This window comes from Panthera leo, chromosome D4, assembly GCF_018350215.1.
Source record: "Panthera leo isolate Ple1 chromosome D4, P.leo_Ple1_pat1.1, whole genome shotgun sequence".
Classification (NCBI taxonomy): domain Eukaryota; kingdom Metazoa; phylum Chordata; class Mammalia; order Carnivora; family Felidae; genus Panthera; species Panthera leo.
The window spans coordinates 73,012,331-73,024,411 of NC_056691.1; the positions used below are offsets into that span (position 1 = coordinate 73,012,331).

At 45.5% G+C, this 12,081-nt stretch overlaps 1 long non-coding RNA gene across 3 annotated transcripts; it reads left to right on the top strand.

Annotated features, from left to right (window-relative positions):
- The first annotated feature begins 3,886 nt into the window (after positions 1–3,886).
- Positions 3,887–10,832, top strand: LOC122205516. Of its 3 annotated transcripts, none has more exons than XR_006196112.1 (4): positions 3,887–4,071; positions 6,383–6,510; positions 6,609–6,701; positions 10,070–10,832. It is a non-coding gene; the product is annotated as an uncharacterized LOC122205516 (long non-coding RNA). The 3 variants fall into 3 exon arrangements; XR_006196114.1 differs by having other exon boundaries at positions 3,887–3,988; XR_006196113.1 differs by having other exon boundaries at positions 3,887–3,970.
- The last annotated feature ends 1,249 nt before the right edge of the window (positions 10,833–12,081 follow it).

Sequence of the window (12,081 nt, forward strand, 5' to 3'; positions counted from 1 at the left end):
CAAAGACCCCACTAAAAAGGAGAACTATAGACCAATTTCCCTGATGAACATGGATGCAAAAATCCTCAACAAGATATTAGCCAACCGGATCCAACAATATGCTAAAAAAATTACTCACCACGACGAAGTGGGATTTATACCTGGGATGCAGGGCTGGTTCAATATCCAAAAAACAATCACTGTGATTCATCACATCAATAAAATAAAGGACAAGAACCTGGGGCACCTGGTTGGCTCAATTGGTTAAGTGTCCGACTTTGGCTCAGGTCATGATCTCATAGTTCATGAGTTCAAGCCCCACGTCGGGCTCTGTACTGACAGCTCAAAGCCTGAAGCCTGCTTCGGATTCTGTGATTCCCTCTCTCTCTGCCCCTTCCCCACTCGTACTCTGTCTCTCTCTGTCTCAAAAATAAACAAAACATCTAAAAAAAGAAGAAAGAAAGAAAGAAAGAAAGAAAGAAAGAAAGAAAGAAAGAAAGGACAAGAACCATATGATCCTCTCAACAGATGTAGAGAAAGCATTTGAGAAAATACAGCATCCTTTCTTTAAAAAAAACCCTCAAGAAAGTAGGGATAGGAGGATCATACATTGAGATCATAAACAAAAGACCCAGCACTAATATCATCCTCAATGGGGAACAACTGAGAGCTTTCCCCCTAAGGCCAGGAACAAGACAGGTATGTCCACTCTCACCACCGTTATTCAAAATAGTATTGGAAGTCTTAGCCTCAGCAATCAGACAACACAAAGAAATAAAAGCATCCAAACAGGCCAGGAGGAGGTCAAACTTTCACTCTTTGCAGATGACATGATACTCTATATGGGAAACCCAAAAGATACCACCAAAAAGCTGCTAGAACTGATTCATGAATTCAGCAAAGTTGCAGGATATAAAATCAATGCACAGAAATCAGTTACATTCCTATACACCAACAACGAAGCAACAGAAAGAGAAATCAAGGAATCGATCCCATTTACAATTGCACCAAAACCCATAAAATACCTAGGAATAAATCTAACCAAAGAGGTGAAAAATCTATACCCTGAAAACAATAGAAAGCTAAGAAAGAAATTGAAGAAGACACCAAAAAATGGAAAAATATTCCATGCTCCTGGATAGGAAGAACAAATATTGTTAAAATGTCAATACTACCCAAAGCAATCTACATATTCACAGCAACACCTATCAAAATAACACCAGCATTCTTCACAGAGCCAGATGAAACAATCCTAAAATTTGTATGGAACCAGAAAAGACCCCAAATAGCCAAAGCAATCTTGAAAAAGAAAACCAAAGCAAGAGGCATCACAATCCTGGATTTCAAGCTGTATTACAAAGCTGTAATCATCAAGACAGTATGGTACCGGTACAAGAACAGACACTCAAATCAATGGAACAGAACAGAGAACCCAGAAATGGACCCCAAAACATATGGCCAACTAATCTTTGACAAAGCAGGAAAGAATATCCAATGGAATAAAGACAGTCTCTTCAGCAAGTGGTGCTGGGAAAACTGGACAGCGACATGCAAAAAAATGAACCTGGACCACTTTCTTACACCATACACAAAAACTCAAAATGGATGAAAGACCCAAATATAAGACAGGAAACCATCAAAATTCTCGAGGAGAAAGCAGGCAAAAACCTCTTTGACCTTGGCTGCAGCAACTTCTTACTCAATATGTCTCCAGAGGCAAGGGAAACAAAAGCAAAAATGAACTACTGGGACCTCATCAAAATAAAAAGCTTCTGCACAGTCGAGGAAACAATCAGCAAAACTAAAAGGCAACTGACAGAATGGGAGAAGATATTTGCAAACAACATATCGGATAAAGGGTTAATATCCAAAATCTATAAAGAACTTATCAAATTCAACATCCAAAAAACAAATAATCCAGTGAAGAAATGGGCAAAAGACATGAATAGACACTTCTCCAAAGAAGTCATCCAAATGTCCAACCAACACATGAAAAAATGGTCAGCATCACTCATCATCAGGGAAATACAAATCAAAACCACAATGAGATACCACCTCACACCTGTCAGAATGGCTAACATTAACAACTCAGGTAACAACAGATGTTGGCGAGGATGCGGAGAAAGAGGATATCTTTTGCATTGTTGGTGGGAATGCAAGCTGGTACAGCCTCTCTGGAAAACAGTATGGAGGTTCCTCAAAAAACTAAAAATAGAACTACCCTACGACCCAGGAATTGCACTACTAGGTATTTATCCAAGGGATACAGGTATGCTGTCTCGAAGGGACACATGCACCCCCATGTTTATAGCAGCACTATCAACAATAGCCAAAGTATGGAAAGAGCCCAAATGTCCATCAATGGATGAATGGATAAAGAAGATGTGGTATATATATACAATGGAGTATCACTCAACAATCAAAAGGAATGAAATCTTGCCATTTTCAACTACATGGACAGAACTGGAGGGTATTATGCTAAGTGAAATTAGTCAGAGAAAGACAAATATCATATGACTTCACTCATATGAGGACTTTAAGAGACAAAACAGATGAACATAAGGGAAGGGAAACAAAAATAATAAAAAAAAAAAAACGGGGAGGGGGACAAAACAAAAGAGACTCTTAAATATGGAGAACAAACTGAGGGTTACAGGAGGGGTTGTGGGAGGGGGAATGGGCTAAATGGGTAAGGGGCACTAAGGAATCTACTCCTGAAATCAAGGTTGCACTATATGCTAACTAATTTGGATGTAAAGCAAAAAACCAAAACACAACAAAAAAACAAAGTAGTACCCCAAACGGAGTTCTCCATAAAGAAGTTACTTCAGATTGCGAAAATAGCAAATACTCCCTGAAGATTTGCAAAGGCAAATGGTAAATGTAAATCATAAAGTTATTTAAGAAATACAGATCATGTTGTTCTCTCTAAACTCTCTTGTGGAAACTGAAGATGTATGAGCACAATTTGGGCTTCTGGGATTTTAGAGTTGATGCAGAAATACAAGGACAGCGGCACCTGGGTAGCTTAGCCAGTTGAGTGTCCAACTTTTGATTTCAGCTCGGGTCATGATCTCAGGGTCGTGGGATCGAGCCTCTTGTTGGGCTTCACATTAGTATGGAGGCTGCTCAAGATTCTCTCTCCCTATGCCTCTCCCCCACTCACACTCTCTCTCAAAAAAACAGAAACAAAAACAAAAAAGCCAAAAAACAAGGGCAGTTGCCTTTTTGTGCTTAGCAAACTTTAATAAAATTAAGAGTGTTACGAGTTCTAATTTTTTTTATTTTCTGATTTTTTTTCTTCAGGATTTGTTAAATACAGAAAAGCGTACTTCAATGTGTCCCCTGACGAACTGCCAAATAACTGGCTATATTCCTTCTGCTGCAGATAGCTGCTGAGTTCTTGGAAGTGTCTCTCGACAATTCTAAACAGGTGCAAACCTGAAGATTTTCTACTTCCACCTTCTGGGCCAGTCGTTCCTGATTATAACAAAGCTAGAGAGCAATTTATCCAGAATGGTCCAATGCAGGCAGCGCTCTAGTCTCTATCCAGCAGGTTGAAAATTGTTCCCAAGGTGGAAACAGGTGCCTGTGTCTTCTGGATTTGGTATCCCCTCTTTTTCTCATGAAACTTGAATCCTGACATTATGGCATGACATAGAAGAGATCCTTTCCAGATATCTCAAAGGCATAAAGGTTTTCTTGTTTTCCAAACCACGGCTCCAAGGCATGTCCCTGGAAGGAGAACAAGCAATTCCGTAGCCGAGCGTCCCTTGGACCATCCACTGAATGGTCTGCGGGAATCGGGCCTGGAGAATTTCCGGGAGTCCCAGAGATGGCCGCGAGGGGGCGCGCGGCCCCCACTAAACCGCGATGCAGCGCGTCTTCCGCTGCTCACCAACCGCCAGCAGAGGGCGTCGCGACTCGCTTCGGGACGAACTGGTGCCACACTGGGTGCCAGAAGCGCGGCGTCCTGGGGCCGGGCGATGCGGTGACACTTCCCAGGCGGGTAGCCGGGCGTGGTTGGCTGCAGGTCCCGCTGCGCGTGGGGCCACCGCCCAGGCTCCGAGTCCCTCCCGGGCTGCGCAAATAGTGAGTTAGGAGCGGCCTTTTCCTAGTGGCCTCTGACCCTCCCAGGGGCGGGGCCTGGCTGGGACCAGGCTGAGACCTCCCCAGACTGTTCTCTGAAATACTGAGCCCAGGGCCTTCCGTTTTCTGGACTTTTCCTTTGGTTGTATTCTTGACTTTCTCAGATAACATTTTAGCTACGCTTATGTCACACAAACATCCATTTATTGAGGCGTTTGAAGGCTTGGGGAATCATATGGTGTACTAATGTTCATATTCAGGATTGTTTCTGGGGAGAGATCCCAACCCAAATTCCGAGGAAGGGAAACATATCTACGATCGGAGCAAAATATACCAATATTGGGGCCTTGCAGTTGAATGAATTGGGGACCCCACCAGTGCCTGGCAAAGCCATGTGGCCTAGTACTTTTTTGGTGGCAATAACGGATTTTACAAACCTTGCAACCTTGTGTCCACCTGCCACCATTGTTCCTTGTCACATAGCTGGTCACTAGCATTTTTATGTCCATAATATTAATAATTTCATAAGTTGTACCATATCCAAATTTTTCTTTCATTTCAATAAAGACACTAAATCTCTTGCTGTGACAGTATTCGTAATGTGAACATACCCTATAATCTGACTCACTTCTTTAACAAGGATGTTTATTGTGCCATCAAAAATCAGGAAAGTATTTTGCTTCTCTTTTCTCCGTAGTATTTCAGGCCAAACGTGATTTCTTAGCAGCATTATAAATTTGTGTTGAATTTTATTACACAAATAACGGTGGGGGGGGGGGGGGAAGAAAGCTATACCAGTGGAGAAGCACCTGTGATGGCCAGAGCCTCTAGAAACAGGCCCATTATAAGAGAGAGATTCAATCAAAAGATTACACAATGCTCTGCTCCCCACAATGTAACACCATACCCCAAGGAATCAGGATAAGTCTGAGAGAGCCACAGGTCACAAACTCAGGGGTATTTTATGAGTGTCCAAAGTCACAAGGAGATGACCACAACAAGGACACTAGAGGAATTTGAAGTCTCTGGAAGTTAGAGTGACAGCAAACGTTAAAAACAGCTCAAGTCCCCGCCAGATTAATGGAAGTCCTCACACAAAAGGCCTATTTATCTCAGTTCAAATCATCCAATACAGCCTGTCTGGCTTTCAACAAAAAAATTATCAGGCATGCCAAAGGGATGTTTATTCAAGACAAAAGCCTGGGGGCGCCTGGGTGGCTCCGTTGGTTGAGCGATGGATTCTTGATATCAGCTCGGGTGGTCATCTCATGGTTGTGGGATTGAGCCCCACGACGTGCTCCACACTGAGCAGAGCTTGCTTGGGATTCTCTCTCTGCCCCTCCTCTGCTTGCTCTCTCTCTCTCTCTCTTTCTCAAAATAAATAAATAATCTTTAAAAAAAAGAAAGAGAAAAAAGCCTAAATATCAGTAAGAACAGTGAGCTTTGAGGCATTTTAAATTGCCCTATGCTATCCTCCCCCTGGTTCCACGGTGACTTGAAAGTCGACAGGCTCACAACCAAAGTAGCTGTGAAAACCCACCAGCCTCACAGCCACAGGAGAGGGAAAATGGTTGTGGAGCTCCCCAGAGCCCCGTCTCCAGAGAATTGCCACTCTTCGACCCTAGAAGGGCCCCATTCACAGGGTTTGTCTTCATTTCCCCTGGCTCAGAGCTGACTCAGTGGGAAAAGCCCCTATCCTCAGGGAGGAGCAAGAGGCTAGCCAAAAAATCTTAGAAGGAAAATCTAAGCAATGAAGTGTCCATAGGAGGGCCGGAAGGAATTTATGCATCATGGGGCTGAGTAGGGATCCAATAGGAGCCCCAAACCGCCCCCTCCCACCCCACTGGGGTGGCAAGAAGCAAGACACAGCTACGGCTAAGGCACTGATGATAAAACCGGAGATTCCACAATTCTAAGCGAACGTGCAGAGACCACAACATGGCACCTCAGCTCCCCCGGGGGCACTCTGCCTACTGACAAGACCCTGCCCATTGTCACCAAGTGGGGTTAGAAGGAACGCAGGCACGGAGCCCCTCTTCCCAGAGAGGGCGATGCCCAGGCTGGACGAGTAGGCACACATTTTTCTTGGGCTTAAATGCAAATCCAATGCAAACGCTTCAGAGATGGCAACACATATCCTCAAGGAGATACGTCGTGGAGGGGTATGTGCGCACATGGGTGCGTGTGTGAGGTTGTGTTTCGTGGGCATGCCGATCCTTTACGTGGACTGATCATTCTTTTCCCTTCCTTCTTCCTCTCTTACCACTCATGCTGCCCAAACCTTTTCTTCGCTGTCTGCCTCATTTTCCCCAAGGTGCTCTGTGTGGCGGCAAGTGGAACATTTTCACCACTGATGGCTGGCGGATCCTTTTGACCTGCGATGACGCCGTCCAGCCAGCCAATGTGAAGAATCTCCGTGAAAGGAGGCCTCCCTTCCTCTAGGTATCGCACTCAGTGGGGAGACCTCATTGTCGAGTTCAAAGTAAAACCAAAGGCGTAACAAATACCCATGGCCTATCTTGTTCCTAAACCCCACACAGATCAGCACAGGGGGATCACAGAGGACTCCCCCATCCCGAAGGACAACTGTTTGCACCGGGGACGAGAGCCTGCACAACGTCACAAGGAACAGTGTAAGGAGGGCAAGGACACCTACCAGAGAGGGATATCCCAGCCTGAAAACAGTGCCCTGCGGGCGCTGTCTTTATGCTCAAATGGAGGACCACATGCTCTTTGCAAGAAGGAGCCCCGTACTCCACGGTGTCCTTGTCATTCACCAGCAGGTGGCTTTGCCAGCCAAACCCATTTCCTCACTCTCTGCCTCACTTCCCCAAGGCACTCTGTGTGGCTGCAAGGGGAATACTCTCACCCATGAGTGCTGACTGGCCCTTTTGACCTGCTAGTCATGCCATCAAGCCAGCCAACGTGAAGAGTCTACATGGCAAGGGCTTCCTTTCCCCCAACGTCCGTGCTCAGCGGGAGACCTCGTTGCTCATTGTCATGTCCAGAGTTAGACCACAGACATGGCAGACACCAACACAGCACCTGAGCCTGATTCTAGGACTGGGCGGCTCAGCCTGGAACCCACCACAGGGTACCCCCTCCCTCACCCCTTCAGTGCTCACCCAGCACCTCATCTGTCCATATGGCAGTAGACATTGCTCCTGTCCCAGCTCCCCGCTGGGGGTGAGGTCGGCAGGGGGATGGGGGCTGTGCAGAAGTAGACTTCAAGTATGTGTTCCCGGCTTTGAAGTAGGTCCCCACTGCAGTGCTGGAAAGTAACCTGCACTCCTTGTGGGTATGTTGAGATTCCTTGTAAAGCTGTCAATGGCATGTGCTCCTCACTCTTGGTTTTGCTAAGAAGACCTTTTCCTGCTCTCCCCACTCTTTCTCTCTCGTCAGGGAGAGGAAGAGGAGTAAAGGGTCCTGCCTCACCCTCCTCCAACCCCCACCCCAGACCTGGGGAGTTTACTTCAGCCGGCCCAGGTCACTCCTCACATAGTCACATCCTGTGGCCCTCGCACTGGGCTGGCAGAGGAAAGGGTGTTCCAGAATCTTCAACAGGTCATGGAGTAAGAGACACCTGTCTTTTGGCCAGGTGGGGAGGAGCTGCCACGGCCACCTCCCTGTCTGATCCCCACCTCACACCATAGAGCTGGTGTTTCTGGTCCCTTCTGTGCTAAGAGGACGGGAGGGTGGAGGAGGGGACCCGCTGCAGGTGTCAGGCCTCCAGGAGGATGGCCAGGGCTCTTGGGGACAGCTGCCTGCTGTCCCTCATCAGGGGACTGTTTTCTCCTGCCATGGAGAAAGCAGGCCCTTTCGCCCCCAGCTCCTCCAAACTGTGTGAAATGGAAAGTGACTTGTTCCTCACCCATCTTGAAAGCTGAAGGGGGATGCCGGTTGCGTCCGTTCTTTGCAATCTGGCCACACACGCCCCTTCCCAGCTGTAGGAAGTGAAAGGTGGGTGAGAAAGCAGGACAAAGTCTGGTTTATCTGTGTCTTTAGATGAGTCTTATGCTCTCACAGAGAGAAGCTGCTGACAGTTATATAGTATTTTCAGTTGTTCTTATATAAGAAAAAAAAGAAATTTTAAACTAATTGTGCCTTGGAGTAGGTGTGGATGTGTAGATGCGGGCCACCTCTGTTGATCTCTCTCTCTGCACCCCTGGTCACCTTTGAGAAGCCAAAGACGGCCCTCAGGAAGAGTCAAAGCTCACCTCTTTTGTTCTCTGAGCCTACAGTCTGGGCTACCCTAAACTCCTATCCTGAACACAGCACAGACGGAAGACAGCACTCAGCTGTTAGAAGAAATACATATATTAAGAAACTGTAAAATATTTTGTTCATGGGAAAGAGACCATCCTCTTCAAAGGATGCTAATATCAAGGCTATTTGATTTTTGACCAAGTACGTGCAAACGCTGCTTCTAGAGATATTTCTATGCACAGGAAATAAGGAAGAATTTCCACCTAACTTGCTGGAAAAACCATCGCCCAAAGGGAAGCCTGACCCAGTTGGGGAAAGTGGCCTGAGGAACCCGGTTTCCTGGGTCTGAGCTTGTGGCTCAGTGCAGAAGCCCCCTGAGGACTGTGGAAGTAGACTAAACCTGACTCAGTCTGACGGAGCATCGAATCTGACTTTTGTGGCGGCCTCTCTCATGGTTGCCGATGCCTCTGCTCAAGGATGTTCTGGCCTCAGAGACCGCTTGACGGTTGCATAAGTCCGCACGCATCCCTCTCCTTCGGTCTGGGTAGGAGGGAGCCTTGTAGATAACAGGAATTAGGAATTCCAGTCTAAAAGCTCTTCCTAGGCCTGGATTTCCTCCTTGTGCTGCCTTTCCTTGCATATTGGAAATCTCCACTTTCATCCATCTTGTTTCCCTAGGGTCAGCTCCAAGGTCAGCACGCGCCCCAAGGTCCAGGATTCCCCAGGGTCCACAACATCCACATCGTCTTCATCTGAGCTTGTACTTAGCGCAGTAGCTGGTACTGCCATGGGTTTTTGCAGTAGGCCTTCTTGTCTCTTGCCTTTTTTTTTTTTTTTTTAACTGGGACTAAAGCCACTGAAAATAGCTTATTATCTTTTTACTCAGGTTCATTTGGAAGGAACCTGTGTGCTCTATGGCAGGACTGGCAGAATCCTGCAAACAAGGATCTTACTGGCCTGGGCAGGGTGGCTCTTTCTTATGACATGGGTGCCCCACAGTCCATTCTGCCTCCCAACGTGTGTGCTCTCCTTCATCAAGGCACATAGCATCCTCTCTCTCAGCTCTTGGGGCCACATCCTTTTTCTGACTCTTTCTGGCAGCCTAAAGCTTAGTGTGTGCCCGCTGATGCTGGCTGCTTTCTCTGGCTACCCCGTTGGCAACAAGCATCTGGGAAGCTGCAGGTCCTGATTGGCCTTGCTCTGGGGATGAGACTCAGAGACAGTGGGAGCCAGGCCATTCTGAGGTTAGGGGCAATGCAATCAGACCGGCCTGGGGCGAGGGCTGGGATTCTGTGCCTGATGGGAGATTAATGTAAGCAAGAAGCTGCTCTTTAAAGCATGGTTTCCCCAGATCTTACAAGCCACATGGTTACTGGTGTGGCTTGCTTATTGAAGTCCCTAAGTCACATAGATCTCATCTACCTTATGGCAGTTTTCCAGGCACAGTCTCCCAAAGTCTCCCAGTTGTTCTTAAGGAGCATGGTGCTGTTTCAATTTGACTATTTCTTTGATCTTCTTGACCCCCAAAATTCCTAAATTCTTTGATAATTTTTTTTTTCCTAAAGAGGAAACTCAGATATTCATGAAATGTGGCTGAACCAGACTTGGTAAACTCACATTCTTTGAGGTTGGGGACATGCTTTGGTCCCTTAAGCCTTATGTATATTCAGAATGTCTATTTCTTTTTTCCTTTCTTTTTTTTTTTTTTTTACCTTCCATGATTGCTGACTCTTGAAATGCCTCTTGATTATGGTTAAGGAGTATTGGGGGGTTTTTCTCGCTATTTTTTTTCCAGGACACATGACCATGGATGTGCTATAAAGCCATGTCCACTAACTTCTTCCTGATGTGAAAACTGAGCTTAGAAGACATGCTTTCCTCTTTTGGTGAGGCTGACATTCGCAGACTTCAGCATTCCAATTCCTGACAAGTTTGGGAAAGAAGAGGAAAGCCAGGAGGGCTTGTCTGGAGTTGATCTCCATGGGATAGTGTTCAGTTGGATTGGAATTGACTGGTGATAGTGGTGTAGAGAGAATTGGTGGTGACGTATGACTGGTCAATGAATTACTGTGTGCAGAGTGAAGAATTAACCTTGTCCAAAGGAAGGTTTGGCTCATGCCCCCAATTCGTAGTATGTAACCTCTAAACCTGTGGAATTTCCTGCTTGATATGTTTACCTAGGGCCTTGGACCATGTCAGATAGTCTACACTAACAAAGTGATTTATGTTGGGGGCCTTGGGCTATGTGGTATCAGCTTGACTCCTGGAGGAGCTAGAGACAGAAGTCAGCCTTGCTGGTGATCACCTATGTTCACATGACTGATCTCTAATAAAATCCCTGGACACCAAGGCTTAGGTGGGCTTCCCTAGTTGGCGGTACTCCATGCATACTGCCATGCGTTGGTGCTGGGAGGATGCACCACCCACACGATCCCATTGGGAGAGGATAACTAGAACCTCATATCTGGAACTCTCCTGGACCATGCCCTATGCACCTCTTCCCTTTGCTGATCTTAGTTTATATCCTTTCACTGTAATAAACCATAATGTGTGTATAACAGCTTTTCTGAGTTCTGTAAGTCCTAATTAATTACACAACCTGAACCTGGCCTTGGGAACCCCAAAATTTAGTAGGTATGTGGAGTGGGATTCATTAAAAAAACCCTGGCTCAGTGACACATAGCAAAAGCCTGATTTGGGTACATCAGGGGGCAGGATTTGATGAACCTTTGGTTTCTGAATGACCAGTGGGTCACCTATGGTATGAAATTACAGCTTCACTGCTATCAGTTACTGGAGATAAAAATTACCAGTGTAATTTAGAAACAATAGGTCCAACTCCCATGCAGTTAGCTCACTGGATACATAAGGAAATGCAAAATGAGATACAAGCTAAATATACAATCCTTTGGCTATTGCTATAGCTAAGATGAACATAAAGAAGAGTTTGGGGCAGATTCTAATGCTGGGCCAAGCATGGGCTTTGACTGATTAAAAAGCTATAACTTCTAGCATCAGAGCTGCTATCAAAGGGAAAAGTTATGGTGAAACAACAGATGGCTATAGAAATTAGAGTGAGTGACAAGAGAGAGCTAAGGGAATCATTCCAGCAGAATGGAAATCTTTGAAGAGTCATCAAGAAATGAATAACATTTCTGGTGGGCATGTAAAATGGTACAGCCACTGTGGAAACAGTTTGGCTGTTTCTCAAAATGTTAATCATAGAATTACCATATAATCCAGCAGGCCCATCCCTACGTATGTACCAAAGAGAAGCGAGAACAAATATCAGCACAGAGACTTGTATATATGTGTTTACGGCAGCATGATTCATAATGGCCAAAAGGTGGAAATAACCCAAATGTCCATCAGTGGATGAATGGATACACAAATTATGGTATATCCATTCAGTGGAATGCTATTCAGCCATAAAGAGATGAAGTACTGATGCACACTACAAATATGAACCTCAAAAACATTATGCTACATGGAAGAGGCCAGACACAAAAGTTCATGCATGATTCCTTTATATAATCTATTCAGAATCAGTAAATCCATAGAGAAGGAGAGATTAGAGTTTACCAGGGGATGGGGGAATAGAGGGATGAAGAGTGACTATCTAATGGATACCCGGTATTTTTATGGGGTGATGAAATATCTAAACTAGAAAGAGCTGATAGTTTCACAATATAAATACAATATAAAAAGTTTCACAAACAAAATACCACTGAATTGTACACTTGAGTTGTATGCTATGTGAATTTCAACCCTGATAAAAGATTTTTTTTAAGGGGTGAATAAAGGGGT